Source organism: Pseudophryne corroboree (genome assembly GCF_028390025.1).
Source record: "Pseudophryne corroboree isolate aPseCor3 chromosome 3 unlocalized genomic scaffold, aPseCor3.hap2 SUPER_3_unloc_3, whole genome shotgun sequence".
NCBI lineage: Eukaryota > Metazoa > Chordata > Amphibia > Anura > Myobatrachidae > Pseudophryne > Pseudophryne corroboree.
The window spans coordinates 3244353-3266564 of record NW_026967519.1 but is presented as its reverse complement, the minus strand read 5'-3'; the positions used below and the strand labels follow the sequence as shown (position 1 = coordinate 3266564).

General features: G+C 46.4%; 1 protein-coding gene across 1 annotated transcript in view; it reads right to left on the bottom strand.

Moving 5' to 3' along the window:
- The window catches only part of LOC134984006 (uncharacterized), a 215462-nt gene extending 193709 nt beyond the window's left edge, over window positions 1-21753 (bottom strand). The window contains exons 1-2 of the mRNA XM_063949664.1: window positions 21626-21753; window positions 21320-21376 (exon numbers count right to left, since the gene is read on the bottom strand). The gene's annotated coding sequence lies outside the window, so the exon portion shown is untranslated. The remainder of the gene's footprint in view (window positions 1-21319; window positions 21377-21625) is intronic.
- Between the last annotated feature and the right edge of the window lie 459 nt (window positions 21754-22212).

Below are 22212 nucleotides of genomic sequence, written 5' to 3'. Positions count from 1 at the left end.
TTCAAAAACAACAACACGCCTTTCATCAATAATAATATGCACAGACATCTTTGCTATTGACCTTTTATGTCGGTAACGTACCACAATGACGTACAACATAGACATACACAGTAGAGCATACTATAGCAATAAGCTTAATATGCTGGCACAGTATGGGGAACGTTGTAAGACAAATATGGCCTACCCCCAGTTTCCAAGTTTGTAACTCTGAAGTCAGCTTGTATAAAAATGCATCTATCATCATTATCACACCTAGAAAGAGATTACTCATCATGCATGATGTTTTTAAATGTCGTAAGTCATCGCTTATTTTTTCCGGGTGACTTCCTTTCTCTAGCTTGTCTACAGTATTTTTTATTTAGCTCCATGGGCAATGACGTCGGGTATTTTTGCTCATCCTGCCCTTGCACCTTTGCCAAGTTCCTATCTAGGGGTGAAGAGCTTTGTCTGAACCTAATATTAGCCAATTCCATTAATACGAAAGAAGGAACAGGTTGAGTCGACCATATCTGAAATGCTTGGGACCAGAAGTGTTTTGGATTTCGGATGTTTCCATATTTTGGAATATTTGCATACCATAAGGAGATATCTTGGGGATGAAATCCAAGTCTAAACACGAAATGCATTTTTGTTACATATACATGTTATACACAAAGCCTGAAAGTAATTTTATACAATATATACACCTATAATAAGACTGTAAGGGTTGTGTCTGTTTTTGCAAAATATACTTCTAGGGACTGTTTATGAAATATGGAGGCGAAAAAAAAAAAAATTGGATCATTTTTGTCAGTTTCTTCCGGCATCACACAAAAACTACTGGATGGAATTGGAACGTGTTTTCACTATTGTATACAGTAGTGTAGTGACCTAGAAAGAAACTGAGGTACGTATGAACTCGATGTGACATCAGGGAGAAGAGCAATAAAGGAAAAACCAGGTGCTTGACACTCGGCGCACTGGAAGTTGGGTGTTCTGATCATGGTTCTGCAGAACTTGACTCTGCCCAAGTTATGCAACAGAACCCAACTTAAAGTGACTGCTCTGCAGAGGAAACTAATTGAGGCATGTGGCGCAAGTGAGACTATGTTTATACCATGTATACCCCTTATTCCCAACAATTTTCCTTTTCAATTCCAGTGCCTGCAGTTTCCTGTAAGCATCTGCTTCGCTATGACAATCAACAAGTCGCAGGGGCAAACGCTCAGGGCTGCAGGTGTAGACCTCAGGACCAGCTGCTTCTCCCATGGGCAGCTTTACGTGGCTTGCTCACGAGTTAATAGCCCCAAGCATTTTTTTGTGTTAATCCCTGGAGGAAAAACTGAAAATATTGTTTGCAAATAAATTTTGTGATCAATGTGTACAATACAAAATATACATCACAATATTAGATGGCACTACTGTCGCAATAACAATCATTCTTAATAATTCTGTGCATGAAACAAAGTTTGTGTACCATAAGAAAGCAAAGGTGTCTATCTCAGTTGCACAACATTTTTTTGGATTTCTGAATATTTAGGAAATTGAATTTTCAGATATGGGAGACTCAACCTGCAACTTGACTTTGGCTAGACGTTCTTTCTACCGCGCGTGTATTCTCAGGTGTCTAACGAGATGGGAGTTACTAGTAAAACATTTCCCGCACTCTGAGCAGCAGTAGGGCTTCTCCCCCGTGTGGCTCCTCTGATGCCGAATAAGTTTTGAGTTATTGAGAAAACACTTGTCACAATCCGGACAGACGTATGGCTTTTCTCCCGTGTGAAATCGGTGGTGCCGATTCAGCTCCGAAGAACTGCGAAAGCATTTCCCGCACTCGGAGCAAGGATACGGCCTCTCTCCCGTGTGAATCCTCTGATGTTTAATAAAGTCTGAGTTCCGGATGAAACACTTTCCGCACTCGAAGCAGGCGAATGGCTTCTCATCCGTGTGGATCCTTTGATGGCTGTTGCGCTCCGAGCTACTCAGGAAACACTTTCCGCACACGGGGCAGGCGTAGGGCTTCTCTCCCGTATGAATTCGCTGGTGCCTGTTCCGTTCGGAGAAGCTGGTAAAACATTTCCCGCACTCCGAGCAGGAGTAGGGTTTCTCGCCCGTGTGGATCCGGTGATGTATAACGAGATACGAGTTGCTGCTAAAACACTTCCCGCATTCGTAGCAGGGGTATTGCTTTTCCCCTGTGTGAATTTTCTGGTGCGCAACGAGATTGGAGTTGGTGGTAAAAGATTTCCCGCATTTTGGGCAGGAATAGGGTTTCTCTCCTGTGTGGGTCCTCTTATGCGCGACCAGGTTTGAGCTATTGGTAAAACATTTCTCGCATTCAGGACAAGGGTAGGAAGATTTCCCAGTGTGAATTTGCTGGTGCCTAGTAAGAAGTGTTATTGTTCTAAAGCTTTCCCCGCAGGCGGAACAGGAGAACGGTTCGTCTACAGTCTGTTTACCATACTCCTCAGTATATGTAGATAGAGTAGTATACTGAATATGGTCTGTGGGAGCATAAATGTCATTGTCTGTAGGAGTTCTTTCTTCACATGAGAATGGTTCCTCCTTAATATAAGTAAAAGGATATGGGGTATAATCTGTGGGTGTATACAAGTCAGCGTGGGAGAAATTTCCTCCATCACATGAGACCGATTCCTCCTTAATAAGACATGTATACTGTGTATGATCTGTGGGGGTATAATTATCAGTGTGAGTGAGGTCTTCTCCGTCACATGAGACCGGTTCCTCCTTAATATGAGTAGATGTATACTGTGTACGATATGTGGGAGTATAATTATCAGTGTGTGTGAGGTCTCCTCCATCACATGAGACTGATGCCTCCTTAATATGAGAAGTATACAGTGTATGACCTGTGGTTGCGTAAATGTCGCCGTCAGTGAAACTTTCTTCTTCGCACAAAGTTGATTCCTCCTTAATATGAATAGATAAATATTGTGCATAATCGGCGTCGGTATAAATGTTGGTGTCAACGAAGTTTCTTCCATCACATGAGACGGATTCCTCCTTAATATCATGAGATATATATTGGGCTTTATCGGTGGGTGTATAGATGTCAGTGCCTGTGAGGTCTCCTCCATCAAATGAGACCGGTTCCTCTTTAATATGAAAAGATGTATACTGTGCATAGTCTGTGGGTGTATAAATAATGGGGTCGGCGAGGTTTCCTCCATCACCTAATACGGATTCCTCTTTAATACGAAACGATGTATGCTCTACATGATCTGTGGATGTGGTCATTTCGGTGAAATATGCGCCTTTATTTGAAGTCGGTTTCTCAGTAACATTCTCCAAAGCGCTCATTGTGTTTTGTTCAACTGTTGGTAAGGACTTTGCCGCGTTGATATTTAGGACAACACTGTGATCCTCATTCATACAATCCGGTGAAGAATTAGGGGTGTGGGATCCTCCGGACATTTTTGTATTGCCAGTGAAATCTGATGGAAAGAAGTACATTATGGTTACGTGATATAAACACTGGGATAATCCTAATATTATATTACAGAAAACTTCCTAAGACCACTAAACTAAACCCAGATTTAGCTGTTGTTCTGGTGCACTGATCCCCATAACTGAGGAGGCAGTTATAATACATTGCGAAATGCGTTGTATAGCAACAAACTACTCTGCTCATTTAATCAGGTCATCAATACATGTTCTTGTTATCTAGTTCCAGTGAAAATACTGATGACTAGCATCTATGAGCTGCTAATGGTAGTTACTTGATTGTGACAAACATTAAATGGGAGTATCCAATATAGGGGCCTGATCTTCCTAATTCAATAGTACCTTTTCTTCTCCAGTATGCTGGTATGTGATGTCAGGCTTTTACTCTTCCCTACCAGTTTCAAGTCTTAATAAATACAATGTGCACCCTCAGCTTGAAAATATCTTAACATAAGGTAGAGTCAGAGGTCCATTATGCAAGTCAGCCCCCAGGTTTTGCTACATTCACCTTTGGTTGGTCCTCTCTTCAAAATTATTTTTTTCCTCATTTTTCGTCTAAAAAAAGGCATTGTACAAAAAGATGTGTTACCTTGGGGAAATTAACCAGATTTGGAAGGAAGGCCTAAACACTTTTCTCCAACAAAAAGTGTAGGCCAGGCCATAGAAGTTTTGAATATGTTGATAGTGGTTAAGAATCCCCTTTTATTAGGGTCGAGAGTAAGGAATCCCTTATTGTGGATCAGGCCTTCTCATTTTATGGCTTGCCCAAGTTAGCCTTCCATCTGTCTTCATGTTTAGGTGTCAGGGATTATTTTGCGCAGAGAATTATACTTTTAAGTGAAAAACTCATAATCTAATTTAAAGGCCAGATATAATGGATCACTCCACTGGGTGTTACCATTCTGGAAATGTCTTCCTTTTGAAGAACATTAATCAAATGTTACAGTTGGGAGATCTCATCTGTGCTGTAAACTGGATTGGTTTGGATTCAAACATAAAGCCAATCTATTATATCAGCCACCATCCTAATACTCCTATTTTGTCATAAATCAAAGTGAAATGGAGGCTGATCTAAACAAAATCTAGATGGTTCAATTTGCTTCAAGGTCAATACACTTTAGAACTTGGGAGGGAGTACACCAGCATCCACACGATGCAAGAGAAATGTCTTTGGGGGGAAAATTCGTTTTGGGGGCTCGTCCTGCCAAATAAAAATTTTATCTGCCATTTATGAAATTGACCAAGGTTGTTAGTACATAGAGTATTAATAAAATAGGTACAAGGCTTTTGGGAGCAAAGCCATTCTAGCCGTAATTATCCTGCCTAGTCAAGCTGTTACATTATTCTGGAAGCCAGGTTACATTGTATCATTGCAAGGACTTGAGGATAGCTTTCCTTGTAGATGGTCTCATAGTTATTTGTGATATATATTACAAGGTACACGGGGGGTCATTCCGAGTTGTTCGCTCGGTAAATTTCTTCGCATCGCAGCGATTTTCCGCTTAGTGCGCATGCGCAATGTCCGCACTGCGACTGCGCCAAGTAAATTTGCTATGCAGTTAGGAATTTTACTCACGGTTTTTTCTTCGTTCTGGTGATCGTAATGTGATTGACAGGAAGTGGGTGTTTCTGGGCGGAAACTGGACGTTTTATGGGTGTGTGTGAAAAAACGCTACCGTTTCTGGGAAAAACGCGGGAGTGGCTGGAGAAACGGAGGAGTGTCTGGGCGAACGCTGGGTGTGTTTGTGACGTCAAACCAGGAACGACAAGCACTGAACTGATCGCAGATGCCGAGTAAGTCTCGAGTTACTCAGAAACTGCACAGAGATGTCTTATCGCAATATTGCGAATCTTTCGTTCGCAATTTTGATAAGCTAAGATTCACTCCCAGTAGGCGGCGGCTTAGCGTGTGCAAAGCTGCTAAAGGCAGCTTGCGAGCGAACAACTCGGAATGACCCCCACTGTAATTTATTCTTTGCAATAATATATATTTATATATATTATATATTTAAAGAAGCTAGTAAGGGCAAGAGAAGTATAGAGGGAGTTTGATTTTACAAACTCAGATAAGTAATAAGTTTGTAGAATTTTGAATAGACTGGGAAGTGAGGTCAGGGCTGGCTGGCCAATTATGAATAGTATGCAAGTATGTACTGTGCCACTCTGTGCGACATCTCAGCCCTGCTCCCGCCATGACACCGCCCACCATCGCTGAGTGCGTGACTAATTCCTGCCACTGCCCATCTGCTGGTGTCACTTGCTGACTGATCCTCTGAGTGCCTCTCTGAGTCGGACACTGCAGCTGTTCAGAGTAGAGGCACAGCACCACACACTGTCTGTTCCACTTTCTGGAGTGAAGGAGGCTGCACTGTGACTGCATGCCCTGCTGGGACTTGCGGGACAAGCTGGGACTTGTGGTTCCACCATTGCTGGTGCCAGTCAGGCCAGTCTTCTGTGGAGGCTGGGGCAACTGTGTTTTATTTTTTTACAGTTGGGGGCTAACGTGTTTTCATTTTTCTTATCAGGGCCAATGTGTTTTTATTTTCTTTCGGGGGCCATTATTTATTTATTTTCCTGTGGGGGTCAATATGTTTGCATTTTACCTTTCGGGGGCCATTGTGTTCTTTTTTTCCTCTAAGGGCCAATGTGTTTTTTTTCATCTGGGCCAGTATGCTTTATATTTTCCTATCGGGGGCCATTGGTTTTTTCCCGTGTGGGCCAATGTGTTTTATTTTTTCGTATCATGTCCACTGTGTTTTCTTTTTTTTTTACTGTGGGGGCCAGTGTGTTTTTTTTCCTGTGGGGTCAGTGTGTTTTATTTTCTCCTATAGAAGCCATTGTGGGGGGTACGGGGTTCCTGCTGGGGGCAATTTGTGTTTATTTTTTTCCCTATCTGAGGTAAGGTGCTCTGCTCCACTGTTCTGACTGCATCAGAGAATTAATGGTTTTCATAAATGAGATTTCAGTGTCTTGGGGAAATGGTTGCATTGCAAACCACCATAGCTCTTTTAAAATTAGGTGGATGTTAATATCTCCCCCCCCCCCCCCTCCCGTAAGACAGGGATGCAAATAAAATAAATAGATGGAGAGGGTCCATGGCTCGTGGGCAGGGAATTTCCCATGAGACAATGCCCATTTCCTTTTTGAGTGTGCATCTACCAAAGGGCATCAAAATCTGTATTTGCTTACCAAAAATTTAGGCTTGGTACGGCCCTGAGTGAGGTACAAAGAGAAGTCAAGGGTAGGAAGACCTCATCTGCAGATGTGATATATTGCATTACTACCCGCCAACTGCAATTCACCAGACATCTAAAGTGACCGCAGGCAGCCCTGACTGGTCCTTTTTGTTATTTTAGGGCTCTCGGAGGTAGAACGGGATATAATGCTTCAATCCCAGAAAAAAATTCCTGTCTAATTTAAACTGACAAATTTGTTAGCATTACGGGCAAATGGATTCTATTGAGGCGCCATCTACTGAGACAGCAGAAGGACTGGAGTTTAATTGGCTTTAATTAAATGGATCAGGCTGACGGCTTGCCTCGTGTTATCATGTGCTTGTCTCCCGAGAGAGAGAGAGAGAGAGACCCACTTGATTAACGTGAATCAGGTATGGGATGATCGCATTCCATGAGCTGTGGATTTACAATATTTTGGAGTCGACCTTGAGGTCTGTGGGGGTCATTCCGAGTTGATCGTAGCTGTGCTAAATTTAGCACAGCTACGATCATCTTCTCTGACATGCGGGGGGACGCCCAGCACAGGGCTAGTCCGCCCCGCATGTCAGTGCCGCCTCGCTTCCTCCCCCTCCCGCACAAATACAAAAGCATCGCACAGCGGCGATGCTTTTGTATTTCAGGAGTAACTCCCGGCCAGCGCAGCTCCTGCAGCTGGCCGGGAGTTGTTTGTCGCTGCCGTTGGCCGCAGCGGCTGCGCGTGACGTCACACAGCCATTGCGGCCCTCCACCCGTTTGGTCCGGCCACGCCTGTGTTGGCCGGACCGCGCCTACAAAACGGCAGAGGCGATCGCTGTCCTGCTACGGCCTTCGCCGGCGCATGCGCAGTAGAGACCCGTTCGTTCGGCTGCGATAAACAGCAGCGAGCGAACGGGTCAGAATGACCCCCTGTGTTCAAGAGCAAAAGTGTTTTTAAGCGTCCAGCTGTCACGACTGGGCAGTCACAATTGATGTCATCTAATTACTGGAGACCGCCACTTGTAAATAATTTCACACTACAGAGCTTTAAATGGACTCATGTGATTGCCACAACCCCTAAAGAACTCTTCATCTCCCCATTTCATACACTGCTGTATAGCTTACAAAATGACATTCCTTACACCCCTCACACCAAATCATAGTTATCATTCACCTATAATCATTCCATGCTAACGGTCACACTCGCAATGACTTCCCAATAAATAAAGTCTGTATTTCACAACACCCACGAGACAAACGGCCCATGATTTGCAAGATGGGGAAATTCCGGTGGGTGGACCATGGGCCTAATTCAGATCTGATCGCAGATGTAATTTAGATTTCAGTTTGAACACACCCCACCCAAATCTAACTCTCTCTGCACATGTTACATTTGTCCCTCCCTGCATTGCACATGGTTTTGCCCATTAGCTAACAAATTTTTATGCTGCGATCAGATCTGAATTAGGCCCCATGTTTGATCCATATTAGCGAGGTGGCCAGTTCTGGGAGACCAGGAAGCAATCCTCCCTCGTATCCTCAGACAGACCTGCCTGTAGGATGGAGGTCACCCCTGCCGTTCACAATCTCCCCCCCCCAAAAAAAAATAGGTAGTTATGGTGGTGTCTCATTTCTTATGTCAACAACTACAGGCTATCTGTTGGCATGTAACGAGGCAAAGACATGCTTCCCTATCACAATGGCCTCACCTGATATAAAGTATTTCAGCTTAAATAACGATTTATAAATTGCAAAGTCATACTGATGGTCAGTAGCATAGGCTACCGTGTAGATGAACGCACAAGCTCACAATGTGGTAGAGAAGCAATCCCCACTGTGTTTCTGGCGGATAAGTCCGTGAGGGCCTCCTAAACTTCACCCCACGTGGGGCTCTGCTACTTCAGTGGCCAAACTGATAACATTTTACGATTACTGACCATCCTCCTGGCAGACAGAGAGGAACGTCACGGTTCGACGTCCTTTGATATATTTACTCAGTCTGTTTTCTCCATGGAAGCCCAGATGTGGTGTTGCACTTCTAGCCAGTCATGAGGAAAGTTAAGGAGCTATAGCCCACTCAATATGTTTCAATCCAAGGTCCAAATCATTGAAGGCATACACACACTCAGCCCTTTCAGCCTCCCAATGACGTGTCCCAGTGGATAGAGGGCAAGCTCCAACCTGCATCCACTAGAGTACATATGACCCAGGGCTACATCTCTTAAAAGGGCCACAGTGCTTCTGCTATTCTAGTCCCTTTGTTATCTGAGCATCATGCACCAAGCATTAGGGCCGTATGTAATGGGGTCTTAGTCTGTGATTGTTTTTAAAGGCAAAACCAGCCTGTTACATTTGGCCCACAGAGCTCAAATCCTGCATCGGAATGACTAACCATACTCAAGTATACTCAAGTCTTGAACCTTTCACAGATGAGGGTTGAGTTGATCTCAGATATGTTGTGACACTTTCGAAGGGTTGGGTTTCCGCTTTTAGTTGAATGTACGGCAGTGTTGGAACAGCTGCTACGGGGCCCAGAGATGAGGGTCATTCTCTTTATCCGAGACTCTTGCTCCCTGCCTGATGCCCAGTCTGTTACAGGAGTCCGGAATGTGCGTGTGGCAATGAGACGGAAGGTGGCAAACTGTAGGTCTCGCAGCAAGACGGAATCCGCTAAGGAAGTGAGGCTGGACTAAGATCTCTGGAAGTTGTATCAGCTGTTGGGATGAGCTATGAAGCACAGGAGTGCAAAGGGACTAGGACACAACTCCTTAAGGCAGACAATGTACTTGCTGCTTGAGCAGAGGCCAGCAAAATACAACCTGATGCCTCCTGATTGGCCAGTGGCAGCAGTAGTCAACAGACGATTGGAGTAAACAAGTCACCTGAGGAAAATCCAAAATGGCGGCTGCGGTACTTCTGGTTTTTATAAAGAGCATGAGCCCAAATCCAAGATGACATCTGTGGCACTTCCGATTTTCAAAGGGACCTCCTTCTGAGTCCAGAGACACCTGTCATCCACTCTCGCCCGTCCTTAGTACCCCATGCCACCTCCAGATGGCCCCAGAGCGCGAAAACCGGTAAGTCCAGACACTGAAGTGTCCCTGCAACCTGGTCCGTGACAGCTTCCTCTATCTCCATAGGTTATACACAGACTATTACTGATGGAATACTAACGTTCTTTAGCTTAAATGTGAAAGAATTAAACAATACAGTAAAAAGGCGATTATTCCTAGACTGTATTACAAAGCAATGTTGGATGTTATAGGTATTTAAGGAATCACAGATTATTGGCAGTAAAATCCTGGCATCAAAACTGGATGGGGTGACATGGGCTTATTACACGCCCTTATTATAGTGCTGCACTGAGATGCTCAAATTATTACAGAAAGGGGTGAAACGCGTCCAACTTTCCCACATACTTGTTTTGTAAAATGGCACACCTGTCCTCACCTAGACGAGGCTCTTTCCTTATTTTGGATATTATGGACTATATTTAATTTCAGTGGACAAAACCTATAATTAGATGATGCAGATTAACATTTAAACAGAGATGAAATAATACAGGATATTTGGTCCATAAAATCCCAAAAGCCAAATAATCCATGAGCTAGTTCATCTTAAGTCAATGGGTGTTCCTGATGGCTCCTAGGTTTGATGGCCTAACTTCCGAATTCTACCTTCATATACGTAACTCTGATATAACGTAAGACACCAATGTACCATTTTATGGTGCACAAATGATTAGTACATACAAAAGAGAAAATAACGTGACATATAGCCTAGTATTTTACACAGCGGTACAATTTACACAGTGGAGCTATATGCAAGCACACATAAGAAAATATGATCAGAAGAAAACAGATCCTTGTAAACACACAACATACAAACTCCACACAGATAACATCACTTCTGGTACTGATCTCATAAACCTAATTTAGCCTCTCCACTACTTTTTAACAAAATACCTATCGGAGTCAGAGCAATGGAGGAACTTTAGCCATTGTTATTCTGTAAACAATTACACAATACTCTGAGATGTTATAGTGCACGTTATTCAAGTAATTACACTGATTTAAGGGAGGAGACAAAAGAGTTTTTACATCTAAAGACTATGGGGCAGATGTATTAACCTGGAGAAGGCATAAGGAAGTGATAAACCAGTGATAAGTGCAAGGTGATAAACGCACCAGCCAATCAACTGTTAATTTACATATTGGAGCTGATTGGCTGGTGCGTTTATCACCTTGCACTTATCACTGGTTTATCACTTCCTTATGCCTTCTCAAGGTTAATACATCTGCCCCTAAGTCACCTCCCAATTACTGTGTAAGACTTTCCACTAACCTGACATTACATGATCCCAGCCACCAACTGCAGGAGGTGGAGCCAAAGGCTTCCACTACCGGAGGACTGCGGGCAGAGGCGTGTATTGCATGTACAAACTGACTGGATTGGCAGAGGCTCCTGTCCAATCAGATGATGTTTGCACCCCTGGGAGAAAAGATTCCCGGTTCCTCCTATTGGTGCCATGCATCGATGGTTGCAATCAGGCAACAGTAGATGGGACACGGACATTTATTTGGAGGGACAAATATTGTATTTGGAGGGACAAATATTGTATTTGGAGAAACACGAAAAAGTATTCAACCACTTCAGCAACTGTTAAATGCACAGAAATATGTTGAAACAGACCCTCACTGAAATTATTATTTTAATATTGAGAAAGATACAGATTTAAAAAGCTGCATTAACTAAACTAAATATTTAATACATATTTTTAAAAGTGTGATTATTTCCCATGAAAGGCCTGTAACCTTCTGTGTGTGTATATCACAGCGCCGTATATCTAATTTCACACCGTTATAAGGAAACATAAAATCACAAATTTGTTTCGGCAAGAGAAAGATTCCTTGTATATTTAATTATACTAAATTGTACGTTTGCAAGACTTGCCGCAACTCTAAAATCCTAGAACAATTATTATTCAAGACTTGTAACGCACCAGCCATTTTTCTAGCACTGTACAAAATCATATGAAAGAGTGAAGAGGGTCCTGATCCGCAGAGCTTACAATCTAAATGAGAATAAACCAATGTGTGAGCAAGCAGGTTAACACTGGGAAGAGGAACTGTGAGGAGGATGGCCAACCGGCCAGGGAGAGAGCTACGGAACAGAGGAGTTTCCAGTGACCACTTAAGGGCTGAGAAGCTGAGTGGACAGAGACAGGAGGACGCTCCAGAGAAGAGGAAGCAATGACAGTGCGCGGCTGGGAGAGGGATTAGAGGTGACGCTGCACTAGTAGAACATAGCAGAACTGTGGATGGCTTCAGAAGTAAATGGTTGCTACGGACAACTTCTCCATTGTTGTCTCTGCTTGGTACATAAACCCCCTAGCTAGGCAAGGTGATATAAAGGGGATCTCCACTGCACCTCAGCAATAGCGGATCACGTGTGACAGCGGTCTGATGCTAGCAGACATGCTGGAAACCATTCAGTAATTATATTAGGTGATTCTGCGGTGCCGAATGTCAGGGGGGAGAACTGGATGGACGCTGCCCTTCCTGACAGACGGGACATCCCACAAGAGTGTGAGAGTACTGCACATAGACAGCAGATACGGGGTAACAGGCGCTCGCACTAACATGCACTTAATGCAGTTCTCAGGAGTTAGGTGAGGCCTGGTGCCCTCTGCGCCCAGTCCCTGCACTCTATAGACTGCAAAGCACAAAGCATATGTTAAAAACAGAAGTGTTTCCTAGTCATGCTCTGCAGTGAGAGCTGAGAGTACAAGCAGGGGAGATGTAATGTTATATAAGCACCTTATTAATACAACAGCTCACGGTGAGCGGAAAAGCCGAATATGAAGTTTACAGGGACCACACACAATGACATAGTCAGCACCCAGACAACTACCCTGGTGTTACTGTATAATGCCACATTCCCAGCAGTCACCTCTCCAGTCATCACCCAGACACATCCCCCGGTGTTACTGTATAATGTCCCATTCCCAGCAGTCACCTCTCCAGTCAGCACCCAGACACATCCCCTGGTGTTACTGTATAATGTCCCATTCCCAGCAGTCACCTCTCCAGTCATCACCCAGACACATCCCCTGGTGTTACTGTATAATGTCCCATTCCCAGCAGTCACCTCTCCAGTCATCACCCAGACACATCCCCTGGTGTTACTGTATAATGTCCCATTCCCAGCAGTCACCTCTCCAGTCATCACCCAGACACATCCCCTGGTGTTACTGTATAATGTCCCATTCCCAGCAGTCACCTCTCCAGTCACATCCCCTGGTGTTACTGTATAATGTCCCACTCCCAGCAGTCACCTCTCCAGTCATCACCAAGACACATCCCCTGGTGTTACTGTATACTGTCCCATTCCCAGCAGTCACCTCTCCAGTCACATCCCCTGGTGTTACTGTATAATGTCCCACTCCCAGCAGTCACCTCTCCAGTCATCACCAAGACACATCCCCTGGTGTTACTGTATAATGTCCCATTCCCAGCAGTCACCTCTCCAGTCATCACCCAGACACATCCCCTGGTGTTACTGTATAATGCCCCATTCCCAGCAGTCACCTCTCCAGTCATCACCCAGACACATCCCCTGGTGTTACTGTATAATGTCCCATTCCCAGCAGTCACATCCCCTGGTGTTACTGTATAATGTCTCACTCCCAGCAGTCACCTCTCCAGTCCTCACCAAGACACATCCCCTGGTGTCACTGTATAATGTCCCATTCCCAGCAGTCACCTCTCCAGTCATCACCCAGACACATCCCCTGGTGTTACTGTACAATGTCCCATTCCCAGCAGTCACCTCTCCAGTCACATCCCCTGGTGTTACTGTATAATGTCCCACTCCCAGCAGTCACCTCTCCAGTCATCACCAAGACACATCCCCTGGTGTTACTGTATAATGTCCCATTCCCAGCAGTCACCTCTCCAGTCATCACCCAGACACATCCCCTGGTGTTACTGTATAATGTCCCATTCCCAGCAGTCACCTCTCCAGTCACATCCCGTGGTGTTACTGTATAATGCCCCATTCCCAGCAGTCACATCTCCAGTCATCACCAAGACATATCCCCTGGTGTTACTGTATAATGCCCCATTCCCAGCAGTCACCTCTCCAGTCATCACCCAGACAAATCCCCTGGTGTTACTGTATAATGCCCCATTCCCAGCAGTCACATCCCCTGGTGTTACTGTATAATGCCCCATTCCCAGCAGTCACCTCTCCAGTCACATCCCCCAGTGTTACTGAATAATATCCCATTCCCAGCAGTCACCTCTCCAGTCACATCCCGTGGTGTTACTGTATATTGCCCCATTCCCAGCAGTCACCTCTCCAGTCATCACCCAGGCACATCCCCTAGTGTTACTGTATAATGCCCCATTCCCAGCAGTCACCTCTCCAGTCACATCCCCCAGTGTTACTGGATAATATTCCATTCCCAGCAGTCACCTCTCCAGTCACATCCCGTGGTGTTACTGTATAATGCCCCATTCCCAGCAGTCATCTCTACAGTCACATCCCGTGGTGTTACTGTATAATGCCCCATTCCCAGCAGTCACCTCTACAGTCATCACCCAGGCACATCCCCTAGTGTTACTGTATAATGCCCCATTCCCAGCAGTCACCTCTCCAGTCATCACCCAGACACATCCCCTGGTGTTACTGTACAATGTCCCATTCCCAGCAGTCACCTCTCCAGTCACATCCCGTGGTGTTACTGTATAATGCCCCATTCCCAGCAGTCACATCTCCAGTCATCACCAAGACATATCCCCTGGTGTTACTGTATAATGCCCCATTCCCAGCAGTCACCTCTCCAGTCATCACCCAGACAAATCCCCTGGTGTTACTGTATAATGCCCCATTCCCAGCAGTCACATCCCCTGGTGTTACTGTATAATGCCCCATTCCCAGCAGTCACCTCTCCAGTCACATCCCCCAGTGTTACTGAATAATATCCCATTCCCAGCAGTCACCTCTCCAGTCACATCCCGTGGTGTTACTGTATATTGCCCCATTCCCAGCAGTCACCTCTCCAGTCATCACCCAGGCACATCCCCTAGTGTTACTGTATAATGCCCCATTCCCAGCAGTCACCTCTCCAGTCACATCCCCCAGTGTTACTGGATAATATTCCATTCCCAGCAGTCACCTCTCCAGTCACATCCCGTGGTGTTACTGTATAATGCCCCATTCCCAGCAGTCATCTCTACAGTCACATCCCGTGGTGTTACTGTATAATGCCCCATTCCCAGCAGTCACCTCTACAGTCATCACCCAGGCACATCCCCTAGTGTTACTGTATAATGCCCCATTCCCAGCAGTCACCTCTCCAGTCATCACCCAGACACATCCCCTGGTGTTACTGTATAATGCCCCATTCCCAGCAGTCATCTCTCCAGTCATCACCCAGACACATCCCCTGGTGTTACTGTATAATGTCCCATACCCAGCAGTCATCTCTCCAGTCACATCCCGTCATGTTACTGTATAATGCCCCATTCCCAGCAGTCACCTCTCCAGTCACATCCCGTGGTGTTACTGTATGATGCCCCATTCCCAGCAGTCATCTCTCCAGTCACATCCCGTGTTGTTACTGTATAATGCCCCATTCCCAGCAGTCATCTCTCCAGTCACATCCCGTGGTGTTACTGTATAATGCCCCATTCCCAGCAGTCATCTCTCCAGTCACATCCCGTGTTGTTACTGTATAATGCCCCATTCCCAGCAGTCATCTCTCCAGTCACATCCCGTGTTGTTACTGTATAATGCCCCATTCCCAGCAGTCATCTCTCCAGTCATCACCCAGACACATCCCCTGGTGTTACTGTATAATGTCCCATACCAAGCAGTGACCTCTCCGGTCATCACCCAGACACGTCCCCCGGTGTTACTGGATAATATTCCATTCCCAGCAGTCACCTCTCCAGTCACATCCCGTGGTGTTACTGTATAATGCCCCATTCCCAGCAGTCATCTCTACAGTCATCACCCAGGCACATCCCCTAGTGTTACTGTATAATGCCCCATTCCCAGCAGTCACCTCTCCAGTCACCACCCAGACACATCCCCTGGTGTTACTGTATAATGCCCCATTCCCAGCAGTCATCTCTCCAGTCATCACCCAGACACATCCCCTGGTGTTACTGTATAATGTCCCATACCCAGCAGTCATCTCTCCAGTCACATCCCGTGTTGTTACTGTATAATGCCCCATTCCCAGCAGTCATCTCTCCAGTCATCACCCAGACACATCCCCTGGTGTTACTGTATAATGTCCCATACCAAGCAGTCATCTCTCCGGTCATCACCCAGACACGTCCCCTGGTGTTACTGTATAATGCCCCATTCCCAGCAGTCACCCCTCCAGTCATCACCCAGACACATCCCCTGGTGTTACTGTATAATGCCCCATTCCCAGCAGTCATCTCTCCAGTCACATTCCGTGTTGTTACTGTATAATGCCCCATTCCCAGCAGTCATCTCTCCAGTCACATTCCGTGTTGTTACTGTATAATACCCCATTCCCAACAGTCATCACCCAGACACATCCCCTGGTGTTACTGTATAATGTCCCATACCAAGCAGTCACCTCTCCGGACATCACCCAGACACGTCCCCCGGTGTTACTGTATAATGCCCCATTCCCAGCAGTCACCCCTCCAGTCATCACCCAGACACATCCCCCGGTGTTACTGTATAATACCCAATTCCCAGCAGTCACCTCTCCAGTCATCACCCAGACACATCCCCTGGTGTTACTGTATAATGTCCCATACCCAGCAGTCATCTCTCCAGTCACATCCCCTGGTGTTACTGTATAATGCCCCATTCCCAGCAGTCATCTCTCCAGTCATCACCCAGACACATCCCCTGGTGTTACTGTATAATGTCCCATACCCAGCAGTCATCTCTCCAGTCACATCCCGTCATGTTACTGTATAATACCCCATTCCCAACAGTCATCACCCATACACATCCCCTGGTGTTACTGTATAATGTCCCATACCAAGCAGTCACCTCTCCGGTCATCACCCAGACACGTCCCCTGGTGTTACTGTATAATGCCCCATTCCCAGCAGTCACCCCTCCAGTCATCACCCAGACACATCCCCCGGTGTTACTGTATAATGCCCCATTCCCAGCAGTCACCTCTCCAGTCATCACCCAGACACATCCCCTGGTGTTACTGTATAATGCCTCATTCCCAGCAGTCACCTCTCCTGGTGTTACTGTATAATGCCCCATTCCCAGCAGTCACCTCTCCAGTCACATCCCGTGGTGTTACTGTATATTGCCCCATTCCCAGCAGTCACCTCTCCAGTCATCACCCAGGCACATCCCCTAGTGTTACTGTATAATGCCCCATTCCCAGCAGTCACCTCTCCAGTCACATCCCCCAGTGTTACTGGATAATATTCCATTCCCAGCAGTCACCTCTCCAGTCACATCCCGTGGTGTTACTGTATAATGCCCCATTCCCAGCAGTCATCTCTACAGTCACATCCCGTGGTGTTACTGTATAATGCCCCATTCCCAGCAGTCACCTCTACAGTCATCACCCAGGCACATCCCCTAGTGTTACTGTATAATGCCCCATTCCCAGCAGTCACCTCTCCAGTCATCACCCAGACACATCCCCTGGTGTTACTGTATAATGCCCCATTCCCAGCAGTCATCTCTCCAGTCATCACCCAGACACATCCCCTGGTGTTACTGTATAATGTCCCATACCCAGCAGTCATCTCTCCAGTCACATCCCGTCATGTTACTGTATAATGCCCCATTCCCAGCAGTCACCTCTCCAGTCACATCCCGTGGTGTTACTGTATGATGCCCCATTCCCAGCAGTCATCTCTCCAGTCACATCCCGTGTTGTTACTGTATAATGCCCCATTCCCAGCAGTCATCTCTCCAGTCACATCCCGTGGTGTTACTGTATAATGCCCCATTCCCAGCAGTCATCTCTCCAGTCACATCCCGTGTTGTTACTGTATAATGCCCCATTCCCAGCAGTCATCTCTCCAGTCACATCCCGTGTTGTTACTGTATAATGCCCCATTCCCAGCAGTCATCTCTCCAGTCATCACCCAGACACATCCCCTGGTGTTACTGTATAATGTCCCATACCAAGCAGTGACCTCTCCGGTCATCACCCAGACACGTCCCCCGGTGTTACTGGATAATATTCCATTCCCAGCAGTCACCTCTCCAGTCACATCCCGTGGTGTTACTGTATAATGCCCCATTCCCAGCAGTCATCTCTACAGTCATCACCCAGGCACATCCCCTAGTGTTACTGTATAATGCCCCATTCCCAGCAGTCACCTCTCCAGTCACCACCCAGACACATCCCCTGGTGTTACTGTATAATGCCCCATTCCCAGCAGTCATCTCTCCAGTCATCACCCAGACACATCCCCTGGTGTTACTGTATAATGTCCCATACCCAGCAGTCATCTCTCCAGTCACATCCCGTGTTGTTACTGTATAATGCCCCATTCCCAGCAGTCATCTCTCCAGTCATCACCCAGACACATCCCCTGGTGTTACTGTATAATGTCCCATACCAAGCAGTCATCTCTCCGGTCATCACCCAGACACGTCCCCTGGTGTTACTGTATAATGCCCCATTCCCAGCAGTCACCCCTCCAGTCATCACCCAGACACATCCCCTGGTGTTACTGTATAATGCCCCATTCCCAGCAGTCATCTCTCCAGTCACATTCCGTGTTGTTACTGTATAATGCCCCATTCCCAGCAGTCATCTCTCCAGTCACATTCCGTGTTGTTACTGTATAATACCCCATTCCCAACAGTCATCACCCAGACACATCCCCTGGTGTTACTGTATAATGTCCCATACCAAGCAGTCACCTCTCCGGACATCACCCAGACACGTCCCCCGGTGTTACTGTATAATGCCCCATTCCCAGCAGTCACCCCTCCAGTCATCACCCAGACACATCCCCCGGTGTTACTGTATAATACCCAATTCCCAGCAGTCACCTCTCCAGTCATCACCCAGACACATCCCCTGGTGTTACTGTATAATGTCCCATACCCAGCAGTCATCTCTCCAGTCACATCCCCTGGTGTTACTGTATAATGCCCCATTCCCAGCAGTCATCTCTCCAGTCATCACCCAGACACATCCCCTGGTGTTACTGTATAATGTCCCATACCCAGCAGTCATCTCTCCAGTCACATCCCGTCATGTTACTGTATAATACCCCATTCCCAACAGTCATCACCCATACACATCCCCTGGTGTTACTGTATAATGTCCCATACCAAGCAGTCACCTCTCCGGTCATCACCCAGACACGTCCCCTGGTGTTACTGTATAATGCCCCATTCCCAGCAGTCACCCCTCCAGTCATCACCCAGACACATCCCCCGGTGTTACTGTATAATGCCCCATTCCCAGCAGTCACCTCTCCAGTCATCACCCAGACACATCCCCTGGTGTTACTGTATAATGCCTCATTCCCAGCAGTCACCTCTCCTGGTGTTACTGTATAATGCCCCATTCCCAGCAGTCACCTCTCCAGTCACATCCCCCAGTGTTACTGAATAATATCCCATTCCCAGCAGTCACCTCTCCAGTCACATCCCGTGGTGTTACTGTATAATGCCCCATTCCCAGCAGTCATCTCTCCAATCACATCCAGTGGTGTTACTGTATAATGCCCCATTCCCAGCAGTCATCTCTACAGTCACATCCCGTGGTGTTACTGTATAATGCCCCATTCCCAGCAGTCACCTCTCCAGTCACATCCCGTGGTGTTACTGTATAATGCCCCATTCCCAGCAGTCATCTCTCCAGTCACATCCCCTGGTGTTACTGTATAATGCCCCATTCCCAGCAGTCATCACCCAGACACATCCCCTGGCGTTACTGTATAATGCCCCATTCCCAGCAGTCACCTCTCCAGTCATCACCCAGACACATCCCCCGGTGTTACTGTATAATGCCCCATTCCCAGCAGTCACCTCTCCGGTCACATCCCCCGGTGTTACTGTATAATGTCCCATACCAAGCAGTCACCTCTCCGGTCATCACCCAGACACGTCCCCTGGTGTTACTGTATAATGCCCCATTCCCAGCAGTCACCCCTCCAGTCATCACCCAGACACATCCCCCGGTGTTACTGTATAATGCCCCATTCCCAGCAGTCACCTCTCCAGTCATCACCCAGACATGTCCCCTGGTGTTACTGTATAATGCCCCATTCCCAGCAGTCACATAGCCTGGTGTTACTGAATAATGCCCCATTCCCAGCAGTCACCTCTCCAGTCACATCCCCCAGTGTTACTGAATAATATCCCATTCCCAGCAGTCACCTCTCCAGTCACATCCCGTGGTGTTACTGTATAATGCCCCATTCCCAGCAGTCATCTCTCCAGTCACATCCCCTGGTGTTACTGTATAATGCCCCATTCCCAGCAGTCATCTCTCCAGTCACATCCCCTGGTGTTACTGTATAATGCCCCATTCCCAGCAGTCATCTCTCCAGTCATCACCCAGACACATCCCCTGGTGTTACTGTATAATGCCCCATTCCCAGCAGTCACCTCTCCAGTCATCACCCAGACACATCCCCTGGTGTTACTGTATAATGTCCCATTCCCAGCAGTCACCTCTCCAGTCATCACCCAGACACATCCCCTGGTGTTACTGTGTAATACCCCATTCCCAGCAGTCACCCCTCCAGTCATCACCCAGACACATCCCCCGGTGTTACTGTATAATGCCCCATTCCCAGCAGTCACCTCTCCGGTCACATCCCCCGGTGTTACTGTATAACGTCCCATTCCCAGCAGTCACCTCTCCAGTCATCACTCAAGACACGTCCCCTGGTGTTACTGTATAAATGTCCCATTCCCAGCAGTCTCCTCTCCAGTTGAATGATGGCGTATACAGAACTCACTCACCTACAGACGTGTTTCCTGACAACTCAATCTATAAATAAATTGATTTTTTTTTTTTAAATAATATTAACAAAGTTGCCAAGATTTTTAAATAATTTCCTGAGGCGCTTTACAGCAGAGCAGGTGCAAATTAGAATATGAGATGATGGAGGGGAATTCAACTGCTGGCAAAGGATTCGTCCACGAAAATTTGTGTGGCACCCGCAGCACTTTACGGTAGCGGGATATCACACAAAAGTGTTTTGTGCCATTCGGCCAGGGTGAAGGGTGCGAGTCAGGGTGACGTTGCCGGTGTTTAAATGCCACGGCAACAGCAATTCGCACGCTTCGCCGGCAACTGAATCCCCCCCCCCCCACCCCACCCCACCCCAGTGCGGTTTTCTGCACCCTCCATATTTGTGGTTAGAAATAGTCTGTTGCAATCAATCTGAACTTGTAAATCCCCGGGGAATAGGAATAGATAATGAGAGGAGCACTACATACTTAAGACTAACATAACTGCACTGGGCAGATGGTCGATATGGAAAAATAGGGACATTTCCGGGGTCAAATCTTTATCCATCTTATGACAACAATCACGACGGGGAAAAATAAAAGAATATAATTACAAAAAAACGTTACTGCCGAACAGCACCGTCCCCATGGTGGAACCTCATCTACACAGTATAAAGGAACACAGTCATATAATAACTGCTTATACTAATAATGATGGTACCTACCCGTTTTACTGACAGTCACATGCCCGTAATGTCTCCATCCTCCCAGTGCGCCTGACCCTGTATAGAGGAAAAAAGACATAAGCCATATAAATGAATACATTACAAAAAGAATAAGAATAAATAAAAAGGTCAATAGTATACTACATCAGTACAATGCGCAGATGGGGTCACAATAAGGGCGGTAAACAGAAGTATGTAGTTATATATATATATATATATATATATATATATAATCGCAGCGCGGCAATGCAACAAGCGCCATTCCCGTCGGCCCTATTCTGTGCATGGCGGTTCTGGTCACCCTACCTAGAAGGTTCACTATAGCAGCGACTCTCCTTGGTGTCCTGCTATCTAGGGGGAGGATAAAAATGGATGGGAAAGAGAATTGGGACACCAGAGTCTGCTCCACCTGCACCAGATGGGGTTAAGTAACCAGACACAGACACACAGTGACAGCCTGCCATGAGTGTCATTACCTGGTGTCACTCCCTGTCCCATCAGCAGGAATCCCTCCTGTCTCTCCTCTCTGCTTTCTACTGCTCCAGTCTGAACAGGAAACTGAAAATAAAGCACTTCCGGTCTGTGCGGTCCACACTGCTTCCCGTGTTTGCGTTTCAAGCTACTTCCTGATTTTCAGGAGGAGATGACTGCCTGGTTTCTGCCAGGAAGTAGGAGAGTTGCATTATGGGAGTTGTAGTCTCAAGGGTACAGAACCAAAGAGCTTCTCCAGAAGTAGATGTAAATACTGCAGTTCAGACTCTGAGTCCTCAACCAAGAGTAATATTATCCATATCCTAATAGATCATATGCTTATTCCTTTTCAGATAGATGTGTGTGTGTGTGTGTATATATATATATATATATATATATATATATATACACACACACATATA